At 41.6% G+C, this 19,076-nt stretch overlaps 1 protein-coding gene and 1 pseudogene across 4 annotated transcripts in view; one reads left to right on the forward strand and one right to left on the reverse strand.

Moving 5' to 3' along the window:
- Nucleotides 1-19,076, reverse strand: part of LOC109579258 (uncharacterized) — a 464,513-nt gene that overhangs the window by 400,332 nt on the left and 45,105 nt on the right. The gene's annotated exons all lie outside the window — the stretch shown is intronic.
- LOC125775902 (small nucleolar RNA U3) lies at nt 4,424-4,608 on the forward strand (annotated as a pseudogene).

Consider the following 19,076-nt stretch of genomic DNA (forward strand, 5'->3'; position numbering starts at 1 on the left):
GTCGGGTTTTCGTTCTTTTTTTTTCTCCGCTAGGTGTTCCAGTTTTCCTAACGCGCCGAATAAGTTTTCAGTTTTTTTCAATGATTCACGATCTAGCTTATCAGTAATAAAGTTTGGCAGAGCTGTTGTAATCAGGTCGATCAGCATTCCCGTGTCCGTGGTTTTACGAATTTCTAATAATAGTCGCTCTTTTTTTACCGCAAAGTCTACCAGAGACCCCGAATGGTATTTATACCCCAATGCATACCTGACAGGTGCCCAACCCTTACTTGCGTAGGTTTCGATAAAATTGTTTTTCCAATCTGCCCAATTTGAATTTATGGTAAATTTGAGCATCATGGACGAGTACCAGTCAAGACACGACCGGTCTAGAAATAATTTAAACATCTCAATCATCTGATTTTCTTTTACCTCCAATCTTCTGCATTCAGTTTCGAATTCTCGTATCCACTGCTCTGCATTTGGGTTTCTGTTCGAAAATTTATCTATAACGAATTTCTCAGCTTCTTTTTTTCAACAAGTAGTTGTTTTAAAAGGTCTTTTAGTAACCCTTCTTCTGGCTCAACCTTGTCTTGGATTTGTTCAAGGAATGTGTCCCCAAAAAGCATATTTCCTGCCTTATCCATATAGCATTGGTTTAGCTCTGGGGTCAATAAAATCCAAACGCTCCGTTTTTCATGTCGTTTCGTCAACGTTTCCTTTACTCTTGCGAACTCACTCGTTCCTTTTAATGTGGTATGGAGTGAGGTAGGTTGTTGATCTTCTGGGATCTCAAATTTTTCTCCCAATGTGTTTTCTATTTGGGTTACAGCCATGAAATTACTCTTACCTCCTTGTGCGGCTTTGATAACGAAGGTAAATTTCAACTTTTCCATTATGATTATATTCTCCTTTATTTTTGGTTATGTTATGACGAAAATGTCGTTTTATAATGGAATATTATTTTGGAAAATAATTGACACTGTTGTTTCAGCTAAAATTAAGAGTTTTTTATTTAATTGTACACTATTTACATTATTTACATTTTATTTTACCTAAAATTAAGAGAAACGACATTTAATGCCAATTATTCGTCTGTTTTATTTACAGTGCTTCTATCGTCTGTTCCTTTGTATACGCATTTTTATACCTGTTCGATTATATCTTAAGTCTAGTTTTATCCTGTACCTAGTGACATCTACAGTCGCATTTTTATACCTGTTCGATTATATCTTAAGTCTAGTTTTATATTGTACCTAGTGACATCTACTGTTAGTAGATGTACAATGAATGGAAAGAATATCCTTTTCATTACATATGTAAATATGTACATCTGTATATTAAACGGAAGACTTGCAATTTTAGGGGAATATGCTTATATATATGTATGTTTTCTTTTTTATATATGTATGTATATATTTCGTTTTCTTTTCGTGCCTTCCGCTTTTGCTTAGAGTTTAAGCGATCCTGCATGTTGCTTTTATTTCTAGCCCAAGGGGTATCGCAAGAATTATCGCGAGTTATACTTGACTTAGGAATTTTTTTTTTTTTTGAAATTATATAATGGGGTGTCTAACGACACAAGCTAAGCAAAAAGCGGGTACTGTACTTTTTGCAGTATTTTTTTCTTTTTTTTTTTTAATTTTTTTTGTAGATATACATATATTAAACTGTTAAGAACAGGTAACGGTGTCCCGAAATGCCGTCAAACTGTAACTTAACATACATACATATATATGTGCATAAAAAAATGGAATTTATATATTTGTATATATCAAATTATATATGGAACGGACTCACTTTATTTTCCGCCAAGGGTTTTGGGTCATTGAACTTATACCCTTTTTTGCTTATTACAGTTCCTTTTCCTCTTATGTATGTATGTCCAGCGCTGTCCCTGCTGATTTGCTGTCTACCTCTTTGTTGTCTGTTGGTGTAGTCTCCCGTGACTATGTATAGTAGTTGTGTTTTGTGTATGAGTATGTTATTACACCGCGCCCGTTTGCTTATTTTAATGTTTGTATGTTTGTTGAACTATGTAATTTTACCGCGCCCGTTTTTGATGTTAGTAGGGTTTGGTTTTGTTGCTTTGGTTTTTAGTTTATTTCGCACCCGTTTCCGATTTTAGGTTTTCAGTTTGACTAACTTTGTTGTATTATTGCCGCGCCCGTTTTGACGTTAGAATTTTAATTTTTTTTTTCACTTTATGTTTCAATTTCTTTTTTGTATCTTTTTCACATCACTTTCTATTTTCTGTGCGATTCTGTGGTTTGTTTCGTTTTTCATTGTAACTTTGTTCTTTAATTTGTTCACGTTCACTTTGTTCACTTAAACTCTTCCTCTTTTTGACGAATTTTGTGCTTCAACCACTTGCGCACTTGCCAGATAGTTATTGAAATTTTTATTTTATTATTCTTTTTTCTTAGGTGCCTTTCTGAAAGGCTCGAAGGACCATTTGGTAACGTGTGGCACTGGTATACTTATATATCGTTATAAAATTTATTATGTTTGATTACACAATATATGTATATAGCATATATCCTATGTATATATGAATGTTTATTTAGGTTTTCTGCGGAATCCACTGCTGCACGCGGTTGGCGAACTCGGCGATTCACTTCACTCCCGTCACTTGGCGGTTTTAATAAAAAGGAAATTGCGGTGATTATTGCGGTTGATAAAAATTAATAAAACTTAAGGGGTTATATACAGTTAGGATTTTCAAAAAATCGATTTTTTTGTTTTTACGTTTTCTTAATATATACCTACCTACCTATACACATACAAAATTTTAAGTCGATCCGACGAATATTTTCGAAGTTATAGACACATTAGTGAAGGCGCGCCGACTACAAGTAAAGTGCTTTCAATACTTTAAACTCGTTTTTCTCGAAACGGTGTTTTCAAAGTCGGTGAGCAAGATTTCTCAGAAACGGCTGAACCGATCGGTCTGAAATTTTTACATAAGCTTCTTAACTATATTTTTTAGTACTTAATCGAAGGATTTCCCCATCCGATGAAAATTTCTTATTTTTAGAAACAATTAAAGACACGAATTTTGGTCGAAAATCGAACCTTTTGCTTTGAGTAGACGCCATTTTTTCAAAATTTTTTTTTTTGCTAATTCCTTCGATCAATCACTAGATTATTTCTTATATTAATGAAATTTATCTGGTTTTTGCTTTTTAGATGATCCAGTCCAGAGATATCGTGCTCACCGCAAGAGGCCTTTTTTTTGCGGACCTCTGCAAAATTGGCAATATCAACGTTCCCGATAATTATTTTTGGCAAAAAAAAACGTGTGAATATAGTTTAAGGTTGTCATAATATACCTGCCAAGTTTCAAATCAATAAACCAAATAGTTTGCTTAGAAAAAATTCTTGAAAAATGCCTTTTTTTCGACCTCCTAACTGTATATAACCCCTTAATACCACGGACGACTTTCTTGCTGTGCGGATGGAACGGTAAGAGAGCAATCCCGGCCGGGTCAATGCCTTTTGATGGTTTGGGTGGTGAATATTAGCTGACATTACGAGTCGTCTCGTTGATGATCGTATGGTTATTGTGTTGCAGTGTTGTAGTAATGATCGGTGTTTGATGCGTGTGTGTGTATTGGGGTATGTTGTGAGCTGTTGTGTGATGAGGTGTTGTGATGTGACGTGATGTGATGTGTGGTGATGTGATGTGGGATGCTGCAGAACGCTTGTCAGTTATTCTATTATTTCATTCTCTGTATATTCTTGGAAATTTACAGTTTCAACTGAATTTCTAATTCTTAGTTTACAGTTTTAAGAGGCGTTAATTCTTGTACAGACGCCAACAAGAATACAAGTGTTTTAAGATCTCTTCAATAAATAATCGTTTAATATTAAATGTGGTGCCTTAATAGGAGGTGTGTTCAAAAAGTATCGCGAATTTTGTGTTTTTTCAAAAATTATTTATTTATTCATGAATATATATTTTTCCCCTTCAAAGTAATCCCCTTGAGATATTATACACTCGTGCCAACGGTTTTTCCAATCTTCGGAGCACTTCAAAAGTTCGGAAAAGGTTGCGATAGATTCAGGTTGCGCAACCTTGCTCAATATGAATCTAACGCAACCCTGCTCAATATGAATGTAACGCAACCTTGTCTGCGAAGATGTTCGAGCAGCAAGCGAAGCGGTGACAATCGGGGATCGTTTGTTCGTTTCTTTTGGCACAGCTCGGCTTTTCTACCAACAACACAATGTTGCCATGCTTATGCTGTTGTTGTTTTTGTAGAACACTGTTTCAATTTTTGGATGGTGACATATTCACATGTGTGCGCATATGTATGTTTGTATGCTTGTGCATTATTGAAGTTATACTTCCTTTTCTTTCGTTTGTCTTTCATTTCTGCGAATTCTCAACTATTTTGCGTATCTTTTGGTTGAAATACCCTGCGTTGGCCGTTGAAAAATTAAGGCTACACTTTACAGGATCATTTCTGTAGTTAGTTTTCATTTACATTTTTTGGATGACGAGGTATATCGTTTTATCTGACAGCGTGAGGTTTAAGAAGTTCATTTCTAATTTTGTCTTGTGGCATATTAGAAATGATGTTTCTTCGAAAATCGTTCATTTACAATGGATAAAACGACTTCTGAGTGGTGATTTTAATGAATAAATTCCTTTTGGTTGAAATGCTCTGCGTTGCGACTATACTTCTCAGGATCATTCATTCCTTTCATTTCTTCAAATAAATTAATGACCTTTAGAAATATGCATATTTGCATTATTTCATTGTCGTTTCCATATTCGTAACAATAGAATTTCTATGGCATAAGTAAAGTAATGGCCGCCGATTGTCACCCCTTGTCGCCGTAGCAGCTTCATGCGTAAATATGTATGTATGTATACGTATGATCGTGAATACATATCGACGCAGATTTTTGCGAGAAGCACCAGAAAGTTGTGCAATTTATGATTTTTGGCTTTTGCCATCGTCGCGAAAAGACGACTTGTTGGCAAAGGCATGCTCGGGGAGATGTTACGGCCTCTGTTTTTATGAATGAAGCGAGATCGCTTGTGGAATTTGCGCCTGCGTTCATGAATGAAGTCGTTTTTGTTGTAAAACGTACTACACTTGTTCTTCGCCAATTTGGCTGCCATATTGCCTTGTGAAGATCAATTTTTTGTTGGTGACATATTCATATGTGTACGCATATGTATGTTTGTATGCTTGTGCATTATTTGTTTGGCAATGTATGCAAATATATGTACATATAAGTATATATGAATGTATGAGCATGCAAGTCAATGCGCGCACATGTAATAAGTATATTGATAAGTGATGAAAATATGATTTCAATTTCTGAACGCGCACATGCGTATACACACACTCATATGAGCATGTGCAGATACACAAGATAGGATAGAAGATGTATGCCTTTTAACATCGTATACTATACAAATAAATATTTTTCTTACTAATAGAAATTAAATTTATCACAGCAATATACATAACATACATATACATAATATTGCTGTGATAAATTTAATTTCTATTAGTAAGTATCAGAAATGAAGCATCATGTTACAATCAAATCGTTTGTGCTTTCGACACTGATTCAGTGTTACTGCTAGCGGACTTCCTGCAGAATCCACCAGAGACCGACAAGTACGCGAAGCTGAAGGACGAGATATTGAAGCGGTTTTCGGAATCCAGCGACCGCCAGCTTCACCGAGCGGAGGTTCAACTCGATGAAAAAAAACATAGCCAGCTCCTGCGCCAGCTCAGAATTCTCATGGGCGACAGGGCCTCAGAGGACTTCTTCTTCTTCTTAATTGGCGTAGACACCGCTTACGCGATTATAGCCGAGTTAACAACCGCATGCCAGTCGTTTCTTCTTTTTGCAACGGGGCGCCAATTGGATATTCCAAGCAAAGCCAGGTCCTTCTCCACTTGGTCTTTCCAACGGAGTGAAGGTCTTCCTCTTCCTCTGCTTCCCGCGGCGGGTACTGCGTCGAATACTTTCAGAGCTGGGGTGTTTTCGTCCATCCGGACAACATGACTTAGCCAGCGTAGCCGCTGTCTTTTAATTCGCTGAACTATGTCAATGTCTTCGTATATCTCGTACAGCTCATCGTTCCATCGAATGCGATATTCGCCGTGGCCAACGCGCAAAGGACCATAAATCTTTCGCAGAACTTTTCTCTCGAAAACTCGCAACGTCGACTCATCCATTGTTGACATCGTCCAAGCCTCTGCACCAAATAGCAGGACGGGAATTATGAGCGACTTATAGAGTTTGGCTTTTGTTTGTCGAGAGAGGACTTTACTTTTCAATTGCCTACTCAGTCCGAAGTAGCACCTGTTGGCAATAGTTATCCTGCGTTGGATTTCTAGGTTGGCATTGTTGGTGGTGTTTACGCTGGTAGACAGTCCTCAGAGGACTTACTGCGTATAAAATGGTTGGCATTGTTACCAAGATCAACCAGCCGATGTCTCAAACTACTCAGAGTTGCCCCTCCAGACGAGCTTGTTGAAGTTGCACGCCGACCTGGTGACCTGTTTCAAAGACCAGGGAATTACTCGAGACCGACCCCAACCTGCATCTGGCCGTTTCCAGCAGTCATCGTCGAAGGAAGAGCTAGCCTCAGACAAGAAGAAGTTCTGCTATTATCACCGTCTCTATGGGTCCAGTTCCAAAAAGTGCGAGCGTCCTTGCACCTTCGACTCATCGGCGGAAAACTAACTTCGCTGTCGACCATCCAGTATTTGAGCGCCACGACGTCTCACCGGGGAGAGACTACAAATAGCTAAAGATGACTTTGACCTCCTGCTACATCATGGCGTGATCCGTCCATCGAGCAGCCCATGGGCCAGCCCTATCCGTATGGTGCCAAAGAAAACTGGTGGATGGCGCACCACAGGTGACTATCGAAAACTAAACGCAAATACAGTTTCAGATCTATATCCAGTCCCTCATGGGGATGACATTCTCCAGCGTCTCCACGGATCCACCGTTTTCTCCACCATCGACTTAGTCAGGGCTTACCACCAGATACCCATGGCCAAGTCAGACATTGCCAAAACAGCTGTAACCACTCCTTTTGGACTTTTCGAATTTCTGGGTATGCCACCCGGACTACGCAGTGCCACGCAGACTTTTCAAAGACATATGGCAGCATCCTCAGAGAGTTAGACTTCGTGGGCTGCTTTATAGACGATCTGATTGTCTATTCTCAGTCCCACGAACAGCACCTACGACATCTCACCACCATCTTTGAAGTCCTGCGTGCACATCATCTCACCGTCAATCCAAAGAAGTGCCAGTTTGGCAAGTCTGAAGTCATTTACCTGGGGTACACTATCAACAAAGACGGCTACACTCCACCCGCCGAACGCACGCAAGCAATCGCCGATTACACAAAGCCCGAAACCGTCAGCGATCGACGTCGTTTCCTGGGGATCGTCAACTACTACCGGCGAGTGATCCCTCAGGCAGCCCAGATACAATCACTACTGACGGACTTTCTCAAACATGCCAAGAAGAAGGACAGCATTAAAATCCAGTGGACACCTTCTGCAGATCAAGCCCGGCAAGACTGCAGGAAAAGTGTCATCCAAGCCACGCGCCTGGCTTTCCTCGCACTAAACGCCATCCTCTCATTGAGATCCGACGCCTCGGATACAGCCATTGGGGGCGTTCTTGAACACCGACACAAGGACTTATGGCAACCACTGGCCTTTTTCTCCCACAAGCTCAGTCCAGCAGAGACCAGATACTCCACGTACAATCGTGAACTTCTAGCCATCTTTGCCGCCATCAAGTTTTTCAAGCACATTCTCGTGGGAAGAAACTTCAGCATCTTCACCGACCACAAGCTAATCATCTACGCATTTTCTCAACGTGCTGACATGGCATCACCTCGCCAACTACGTCAATTGGACTACATCTCACAGTTCTCAACTCAGATTTTCCACACCAAGGGCACAGAAAATGTCGTAGCTTATGCGCTTTCGAGAATTAATGCCACAACCATGCCAACCAAACTTGATGCTGAGACCATTTCGCTGGCACAACTCCAAGATGACCAGCTTAATGATGTCCAATCCAGCACATCTCTCAAGCTGCACCAGCTGAACATTGAAGGTCATGATATACTATGTGATGTGACCAATAATACTGTGCGACCTTATCTTCCACAGCCACTCAGACGCCAGGCCTTTGACATCATCCATGGTCTTTCTCATCCTAGTGGCAGGGCCACAGTCAAGGAACTTACCGGAAGATTCGTCTGGCCAGGTATTAGAAAAGACGCACTCCTCTGGTCCAGACACTGCATATCATGTCAACGTTCCAAGATCCATCGTCACAATCGCACCACACCAAACCACATTGACGTACCAGACAATCGCTTCGAGCACGTCCACCTGGATCTCATAGAGCTGCCCAGAGTCAAGGACCTTCGCTACTGTCTGACGATCATTGACCGCTTCAGCAGATAGCCACACGCCATACCACTCAACAACATGACAGCTGAGACAGTTGCACACGCCTTTTACACTCAGTGGATTTGTCAATTCAGCACACCATTGACAATCACCACTGATCAAGGTCTGCAATTCGAATCAGCACTGTTCACCTCACTCTCACCTATCGTATCAGAACGACACCGTATCATCCTCAATCGAATGGTCTGGTGGAAGGGTGGCACCGCACACTCAAGGCGGCTCTCATGTGCAACAATGAGACACCTTGGCCGGACATGCTACCGTCAGTTCTACTAGGACTCCGAACCGCATACAAACCAGATCTGAAAGCATCTCCTGCTTAAATGCTTTTCGGGACTACACTGCGTATTAGGGTGTCTGTTATTTACCAAGTTGGCTATTTCCACTTGGGTATCGTCAAAATCGTTTCTTTTTGACCTAAAAACAATTTTGGAAACAAAGAAAAATTTTTTCGATGCCGTTTAACCCTGCCTAAATAAGGATACTTTTCCCATTTAATTAACATGGGATTTTCGCACTATTTAGCAAATAATTCTTACTTCGTACATTATACTCTTTAACTTACCAACAATGCTCAATTCTGCTTCTATTATGATCCCTTTAGATATTGGCGCAAAAAATGTTATACATATTAGCTCAAGTCAATAAGCGGGATTACTGCTCGTTTGACGAGTCTATAGTGTGTAAGACACTGCGTATGAGAAACTAGCGTGAATGCTTGGTATAAGTAGAAGAGCTTGTCTTATAGATTTGTGGTTGAAATTGAATATGTTTTGATATGGTTTAACTTAAGCTTTCAACTTTTGAGGTGAGAAGGTAATTGTATATTTATTAGTTTATTTATTTCTTATAAATACTTAATGGTATAAAACTAAAGAGGATTAATTCGTAAGTAGTTTAAGCAAAATAATTAGAATAATCAATACAAATAAATTTTGATGTAATAAATTTTTTGCGCCAATATGAAAATTTCTCCGTCTAAAGGGATCATAATAGAAACAGAATTGAGCATTGTTGGTAAGTTAAAGAGTATAATGTACGAAATAAGAATTATTTGCTAAATAGTGTAAAAATCCCATGTTAATTCAATAGGAAAAGTATCCTTATTTAGGCAGGGTTAAACGGCATCGAAAAAATTTTTCTTTGTTTCCAAAATAGGTTTTAGGTCAAAAAGAAACGATTTTGACGATACCCAAGAGGAAATAGCAAACTTGGTAAATAACGGACACCCTACTGCGTATACCCGGTGATTTCTTTGTTACAGTAAGCACATCAGGTGATCCACCAACATTCGTGAGGAAATACAGGCAAATTAAGCAATCAGGCCAACACCAACAGCTCATCACACCAAACACAAGCTGTTCCTACTCAAAAACCTTGACACGTGCGCCCACGTCTTCAAGAGAGTTGACTCCATCAAGAAGCCTCTGGAACAACCATACACTGGGCCACATGAAGTCATCCAGCGTGTAGACGACAAAACCTACATCATCAGGTTCAATGGGGCAGATAAAACAGTCTCAATCGTCATGCTGAAGCCAGCATACATTGAGTTAACAGACAATTCACAACCAACACCTCAAAAATCACCACCACCTCGGCCGCAAACTTTATAGCAGCAGCAATCATCTTCATCATCTTGCTATCCAACTTCTAACTACATTTATCAACCAGCCTAATTGCACCAAGCACCCGGACTAGGATCTAGTAAAGGAACTCAACCTTAAAAAGTCCAGCAGGACTTTATTTGAGGGGGAGTACCGTGGGCACACAGACAAGATGTATCACATCTGGCAGCACTGTTTGTCAGTTATTCTATTATTTCATTCTCTGTATATTCTTGGAGGATGGAGTCATGTGTAGAAGTTCACGCAAGTGAGGAAAGTTCTCTGATCACCATTCACTTGGGAGTGGCCAGAAACGATTCTTTTACATATGACTCAAGCAGCTCACGACTTCCGGTCTTTGACCAAGTATCCTCTGGGTAGCCTAAGAACATCCGTTTGAAGGCGAGCTAAAGTGAGAAGGCGAAATATCCCCTACTTAGGGTAGTGCGCTGGGTTTGGGACCCGCCACGTAAAAAGACACGCCCAATGAAAATCAACAATCAGCCTCGGATGAGAGACCCCCCTTTTGATGACGACCATGGCAACCGAAATAAGGACTACGAATTGAGGGCATGCACCTGGAATGTCCAGTCCCTTAATTGGGAAGGTGCCACTGCCAAACTGGTTGATATCCTCGCGAAAATAAAGGCTGACATCACCGCCGTCCAAGAAATGCGATGGACGGGACAAGGACAGAGACGAGTAGGTCCTTGTGACATTTACCATATAAAGGAGCGCAAGTTTGGTGTTGGATTCGTGGTGGGGATGAGATACCCCCTTTTGATGACGACCATGGCAAACGAAATTAGGACTACGAGTTAAAGGCATGCACCTGGAATGTCCGGTCCCTTAACTGGGAAGGTGCCACTGCCCAGCTGGTTTATGTCCTCGTGAAAACAAAGGCTGACATCACCGCCGTCCAAGAAATGCGATGGACGGGACAAGGACAGAGACGAGTAGGTCCTTTTGACATTTACTACAGTGGCCATATAAAGGAGCGCAGGTTTGGTGTGGGATTCGTGGTGGGAGAGAGACTCCATTGCCGAGTACTATCATTCACTCCGGAGAATGAACGTCTAGCCACAATCCGCATCAAAGCGAGGTTCTTCAACATATCGCTAATTTGCGCCCACGCCCCGACGGAGGAGAAGGACGATGTGACCAAAGATGCCTTTTATAAGTGCTTGGAGCGCACTTATGTGAGATGCTCCCGCCACGATGTAAAAATCGTGCTTGGCGACATCAAGCTACCTGGCTGTCTCCGGATCGAAAAACTACCAACCAGATCGATCATGTTGTGATAGACGGAAGACACGTCTCCATTGTTTTAGATGTGCGTGCGCTCCGAGGTCCAAACATCGACTCGGACCACTATATTGTATCAGCCCAAATTCGCACCTGCCTCTGTGCAGCAAAAAACGCACGCCAACAAACACAAGGAAGGTTCGAAGTCGAGAAGCTGCAATCACAACAGACAGCCGAACGATTTTCTACTGGGCTTGCACTCCTGCTCTCTGAGAGCACTCGTCAACAACTCGGTATAAGGGAACTGTGGGACGGCGTCTCAAACCCCTTACGTACAGCTGCAACCGAAACCATTGGTTTTCGGAAAGTGCAAAAAAACAGCTGGTTCGACGAGGAGTGCCGTGTCGCAGCGGAGAGAAAACAGGCTGCCTACCTCGCAACGTTACGATCGACCACAACACGTGCGGGATGGGATAGATACCGAGAGTTGAAGAGGGTACCGAGACGCATCTGAAGATAGAAAAAGGAAGAGGCCGAAATGCGTGAGTACGAAGAGTTTGATAAGCTGGCCGACAGGGGTAATGCTCGAAATTTCTACGAAAAAATGCGGCGGCTTACAGAAGGTTTCAAGACCGGAGCATACTCTTGTAGAACCCCCAAAGGTGATCTAGCCACCGATGCCCAGAGTATACTTAAATTATGGAGGGAACACTTCTCCAGCCTGCTGAACGGCAGTGAACGCACAACACCAGGAGAAGGCGAACCCGATTCCCCAATCGATGACGATGGAGCAGACGTTCCATTGCCCGACCATGAAGAAGTTCGAATAGCATTTGCCCGCCTGAAAAACAACAAAGCGGCAGGGACCGACGGATTGCCGGCCGAGCTATTCAAACACGGCGGCGAAGAACTGATAAGGAGCATGCATCAGCTTCTTTGTAAAATATGGTCGAATGAAAGCATGCCCAACGATTGGAATTTAAGTGTGCTATGCCCAATCCATAAAAAAGGAGACCCCACAATCTGCGCCAACTACCATGTGATAAGCCTCCTCAACATCGCGTAAGAAGGTTCTATCGAGCGTATTGTGTGAAAGATTAAAGCCCTCCGTCAACAAACTGATTGGACCTTATCAGTGTGGCGGTAGACCTGGTAAATCAACAACCGACCGGATATTCACCGTGCTCCAAATCTTGGAAAAGACCCGTGAAAGGAGAATCGACACACACCACCTATTCGTCGATTTCAAAGCTGCTTTCGACAGCACGAAAAGATGCCGCGATGTCTGAATTTGGTATTCCCGCAAACTAATACGGCTGTGTAAACTGACGTTGAGCAACACGAAAAGCTCCGTCAGGATCGGGAAGGACCTCTCCGAGCCGTTCGATACCAAACAAGGTTTCAGACAAGGCGACTCCCTATCATGCGACTTTTTCAATCTGCTGCTAGAGAAAATTATTCGAGCTGCAGAAACTGGCTGATATTGATATCATCGGTCTCAACACCCGCGCCGTTAGTTCTGCATTCTCCAGACTGAACAAGGAAGCAACGCGAATGGGTCTGGCAGTGAACGAGGGCAAGACGAAATATCTCCTGTCATCAAACAAACTGTCGTCGCACTCGCGACTTGGCTCTCACGTCACTGTTAACAGTCATAGCTATGAAGTTGTAGATAATTTCGTCTATTTAGGAACCAGCATTAACACCACCAACAATGTCAGCCTGGAAATCCAACGCAGGATTACTCTTGCCAACAGGTGCTACTTCGGACTGAGTAGACAATTGAATAGTAAAGTCCTCTCTCGACGAACAAAAGTCAAACTCTATAAGTCGCTCATAATTCCCGTCCTACTATATGGTGCAGAGTCTTGGACGATGACAACAACCGATGAGTCGAAGTTGCGAGTTTTCGAGAGAAAAGTTCTGCGAAAGATTTACGGTCCTTTGCGCGTTGGCCGCGGCGAATGTCGCATTCGATGGAACGATGAGCTGTACGAGATATACGACAACATTGACATAGTTCAGCGAATTAAAAGACAGGCTACGCTGGCTAGGTCATCTTGTCCGGATGGATGAAAACACTCCAGCTCTGAAAGTATTCGACGCAGTACCCGCCGGGGGAAGCAGAGGAAGAGGAAGACCTCCACTCCGTTGGAAGGACCAAGTGAGAAGGACCAATTGGCGCCACGTAGCGAAGAGAAGAAACGACTGGCGCGCTGTTGTTGACTCGGCTATAATCGCGTAAGCGGTGTCCACGCCAGTAAGGAAGAAGAAGTATATTCTTGGAAATTTACAGTTTCAACTGAATTCCTAATTCTTAGTTTACAGTTTTAAGAAGCGTCACTTCTTGTACAGACGCCAACAAGAATACAAATGTTTTAAGATCTCTTCAATAAATAATTGTTTAATATTAAATGTGGTGTCTTAATATCTCCACATATGTAAATACAAATCACGATATTATCGTTTTTCAGTAATACGTATGTATAATGTGCGCGCACTGTTCTATATGTATATGCATATATGCATATGTGCGTATGACACTCCATCACAACCCTGCCACAGAGAACGTATAATATAGAGAAGGTTCACCGCGTTGCCAATTTTACGGTACTTCATTTTTTGAAGGAGTACTTTTTTCTATTAGCGGATTTCACCAATATTTAACTTAATGGGTCGCAAATAGCAGTCCTAATTGAGAAAAATGACGTTAATTTCAATGTTTAGAAATGTACGCTTACAGATTCGCATATTTACAATGCAATTATTTTGATAACATATTGAAGGCCAAGCCGACGCACATATTCGCATATCGATGTACATGTGAACAGAGTTTAAAAAACCGTAAGCATAAAGTTCACATAGTCACATATGTATGTAATTTTGTGTTCATGTAAACAAATTTGAAAGAATCATTCTCATAATGTTTGTAAATTTGTCTACACACAACTTTGTATGTAAATATACACACTAGAGTGGGTCAATTTGTATGGAGCAAAAAAAAAGATGCACCAAGCGGATATCAAAATCATGATCTACGATGAATTCTAAGAAAATTAGCCAAGAAAACCATGGGTCTAAAATCAAAATGGAGCTTCCGTTTTTAACGAGAAACTTTTCATTTTGTTTTTTTTTCAATAAATGAAATGAAAAATAGTAACAACTACTGGAGCCGAAAACATCAAGCAGTGACCGTACAGGTGCTGCTACACCTTCTCATCAGCGTTCTTTTTGTGATGCATATCAAATTGATCTTAAGATCTCTATATACTTGCAATTTTGAGAAAGTGCTCTACACAAATTTAAAACATATAAAAATTTTATTGAATCTTTTAAGAAAACTAACAAAAGTGGTTATGTCTGCATTTGTTCGAAAGGAAATTCCAAGAACTTTAGATGCTGTATAGATAACGGTCTAATTTTGATGTTCAGATTAGTGTTAAAAAAGTTTTTTATGAAATTGGCCATTAAATCATCAATACACAAGATATGTAAAAGCTCATGGGTTTTGTAATTTTAAGAAATAAAACGTTGTGCCCCTTAAAAATAAATTAGATATTTATAAAATAATAGTATTTAGATTGGGGTTCAAAAAGCTTCGGTGATCGGACGAGAATCGATGTATTCAGCGTGGTATAGTCGTTGGCCGCTGTGGTCGGTGTATGTATATGTTACCTATCCATTAAATGTAACAAGCAAACAAACCAGTGCAATGGTCTGTCTAACAGTACTTCAAGCCGTCGTAATATGCCGTTTTCCGTGCCAGTATTGCTGACTTCACCGTCACAGCAAATACCAACCAGATCAAAAAGAGCTAAGTTCTTTTTAACAAATACATAAGTCATATAGCAGCTTTTGTTTTGCACCAGCGTCCTCAGCATTGAGTGTTAAATGACCCAAGAGTTCGGTTTTAGGTTCTCGCACAACCACGATGTGAGATTCTTTAACCACTTTTGGGTGAAGCTTATGATTAACCTTCTCCATTGTCAATGATTCATCTTTTCTGCCATCAAATGAGAATGCCAGCACTCTGAAATCTCTACATTGTTTTTGACGCACAGAATCCTTGATTTTTTCTTTTCTCGCGCTACTTTCCTTTGTCCACAATAATAAGTTCCCCATTGTCGTCTTTGAAATCTTCTTCTTCTTCTTCTTAATTGGCGTAGACACTGCTTACGCGATTATAGCCGAGTTAACAACCGCGCGCCAGTCGTTTCTTCTTTTTGCTACGTGGCGCCAATTGGATATTCCAAGCGAAGCCAGGTCCTTCTCCACTTGGTCCTTCCAACGGAGTGGAGGTCTTCCTCTTCCTCTGCTTCCCCCGGCGGGTACTGCGTCGAATACTTTCAGAGTGTTTTCGTCCATCCGGACAACATGACCTAGCCAACGTAGCCGCTGACTTTTAATTCGCTGAACTATGTCAATGTCGTCGTATATCTCGTACAGCTCATCGTTCCATCGAACTCATCGTTTGTTGTCATCGTCCAAGCCTCTGCACCATATAGCAGGACGGGAATTATGAGTGACTTATAGAGTTTGGTTTTTGTTTGTCGAGAGAGGACTTTGCTTCTCAATTGCCTACTTAGTCCGAAGTAGCACCACCGTGGGCGCCTAGTTTTAGAATTCCTGAGCCAAACCAACCTCACAATAATGAACAGTGGCACAAAAAATACTTACCAAAAAGGAAATAAGGGCTCTGTAATAGACCTAAAGTTTGCAAATGACGCACTAAGTAGACACATTAAGTGGAAGGTGTCAGATATGTTCACATATAGTGACCATATGGCAATCATCGCAGAAGTTTTATTCTCTCGAGACCAGGAACCCCCACGCAGTAACACTACACATAAACGAAGCTGGAAGCAAACAGATTTTGACACTGACGTTTTTGAGACAGTCTGGAGTGCAGCAATAGCACCAGGCGAAGGCGGCGTCCACTTAGTAAACGCATTGCAAAAGGAAATGGTAGCAGCATGTGACGCTACAATGCAAAGGACAAAATGTCACAATAAGCGAAGACCTGTATACTGGTGGAATGAAGAAATTGCCACGCTGAGAAAGTTTTGTCACTCAGCCCGACGTCGCCTACAACGCAATAAAAGTGGCGAAAACGAAAACCGTCTTAAAGAAGATTTTAAAAACCATAAGAAGCTTCTAAAGTCAGCTATAATCCGTAGCAAGAAAAACTGTTTTGAAAAGATCTGTAAAGAAGCAAATATAGACCCCTGGGGGACTGCCTATAAAATCTGCATGTCCAAATTCAAAAATAAGCGGCAGCAACCCCAATGCGCTCCGTTCATGAAGAAAGTCGTCGAGGCATTATTTCCGACGCACGAACCGATTACTAACGCTGAACAACGAAACGAAGCTGCTGTATCACCCCCACTCGTTACAGAAGAAGAGCTAGTGGCCATAGCCAAAAAAATCAAAAACAACAAAGCGCCTGGTATCGAGGGAATACCAAACAGAGCCCTAAAGGTAGCCATAATTTCGAAGCCCACTCTTTTTGCAAAAATGTACAACGCATGCATAAAAGAAGGGATGTTCCCCGATCCCTGGAAAGTCCAGCGTCTGGTCTTAATACCAAAACCCAAAAAACCACCAGATGAACCTTCTTCGTATCGACCTCTGTGTATGCTCGACACAATGGGTAAAGTGTACGAAAGCATAATAAGAAACCGCTTGGAGATTGCAATCCAGGAAGCCGGCGGATTATCAGAAAGACAATACGGCTTCAGAAAACAGAGGTCTACTATCGATGCACTGAAAGAAGTGGTCGACACTGCGAAAAGAGCAGTAAGTGGCAAAAGATGGAAAGGTGGTACAAAAAAATATTGTGCGCTGATCACCCTGGATGTGAAGAATGCATTCAACTCTGCTAAATGGGAAAATATATTCGAAGCCCTATATGGAATACGCGCGCCTCAGTACCTCATAAAAATCATTAGGAGTTATTTTAAAAATAGAAAGTTGATCTATGACACCACCGAAGGAATAAAGAGCTACCCCATTACAAGCGGAGTACCACAAGGATCTGTTTTAGGCCCTCTCTTATGGAATCTAGTTTATGATGGGGTGCTAAGAATTCCACAGCCTACAAACGTTAAGCTAATCGCATACGCGGACGACCTTATAGTGATAGCAGTAGGTAAACAACTTGATGACCTACAACATAAATGTAACGAATGTATAAATAGTCTACGCCAATGGTTTTCTTCCAAGAGTTTGGAACTGGCTGAGCACAAACCAGAGGTATTGCTCATAAGCACCAGAAAAATTGAGGAAAAAATAACTCTCACTATAGGAGAGTGCGTAATCACTTCACAACCACAGTTGAAGTATTTAGGGGTAATATTGGACTCGAAACTGAAATTCAAGCGGCACTTGGAAAACATAGCAAATAAAGCAAATAAGATTTATAACGCCTTGTCAAGAATGATGGCAAATAGAGGCTGTGTGCGCTCCAGCCGCCGACTTCTAATCGCAAAAGCTACGAGCTCAGTTATACTATATGCAGCTCCAGTATGGATACAGGCACTAAACATAAAAGCATATGCCAAACCAATAAATGCGGTGCATAGACTCACAGAAATAAGAGTAACAAGTGCTTTCCGAACTATCTCCAGCGAAGCATCTGAAGTACTAGCTAGTATGCTGCCCATAGACATCCAGGGTGACGAGCTCACGAGATTATATGAGCTATCAGCGCCAATTACAGAAATTCAAAAGAGAGAAGAGAGAAAGAAGAGCATACATTTATGGCAGCAACGGTGGCAAACCTCAACTAAAGGACGGTGGACCCACAGACTTATACCTGACATCCATACGTGGATAAGTAGAAAACATGGGGACCTGAATTTCCACCTGACCCAAATATTAAGCGGGCATGGGTGCTTCAGAGGCTATCTATATAAATTTCAAAACGACGTCAGTCCGTATTGTTCGATGTGTACGGAGTCAATAGAAGACTCTGAGCACGTGTTCTTCCATTGTCCTCGGTTTCTAATCATAAGGGGAAGGCTAGAAACAGTACTAGGTGGTAGTTTAACGGTGGAAAGCTTGACTGCACATATGTGTCAGTCCTCTGAGAAGTGGAAAGCTGTTCACGAAGCGGCTACTTCCATCATGACAATATTAAGACAGTTACAGCAGAATAGGCGTCAGTCCGTCTGTGCTATAGAGGAGACGTAAGATGTCTTGTCACTCCCATGAAGTAATACCTTATCTGGTGGTTCCGTGGGAGAGTCTTGAGTTGGGAGTAGGTTAGGTTTAGCGGGTTAAAGCACTCCGGCTTTCGATGCCAGTAGTTGTACACTCCTATAGAAGATGGTACCTTCTCTGTTGAGTTCTGCAGCTCGAACTATTTTCTCCAGAAGCAGGTTAAAAAAAATCGCACGATAGGTAATCGTCTTGTCTGAAACCTCGTTTGGTATCGAACGGCTCGGAGAGGTCCTTCCCGATCCTGACGGAGCTTTTCGTGTTGCTCAACGTCAGTTTACACATCCGTATTAGTTTTGCGGGGATACCAAATTCAGACATCGCGGCATAAAGGCATCTTCTTTTCGTGCTGTCGAAAGCAGCTTTGAAATCGACGAATAGGTGGTGTGTGTCGATTCTCCTTTCACGGGTCTTTTCCAAAATTTGGCGCACGGTGAATATCTGGTCGGTTGTTGATTTACCAGGTCTAAAGCCACACTGATAAGGTCCAATCAGTTTGTTGACGGTGGGCTTTAATCTTTCACACAATACGCTCGATAGAACC

Source organism: Bactrocera dorsalis, chromosome 1 (genome assembly GCF_023373825.1).
Source record: "Bactrocera dorsalis isolate Fly_Bdor chromosome 1, ASM2337382v1, whole genome shotgun sequence".
In the NCBI taxonomy this organism is placed as follows: Eukaryota; Metazoa; Arthropoda; class Insecta; order Diptera; family Tephritidae; genus Bactrocera; species Bactrocera dorsalis.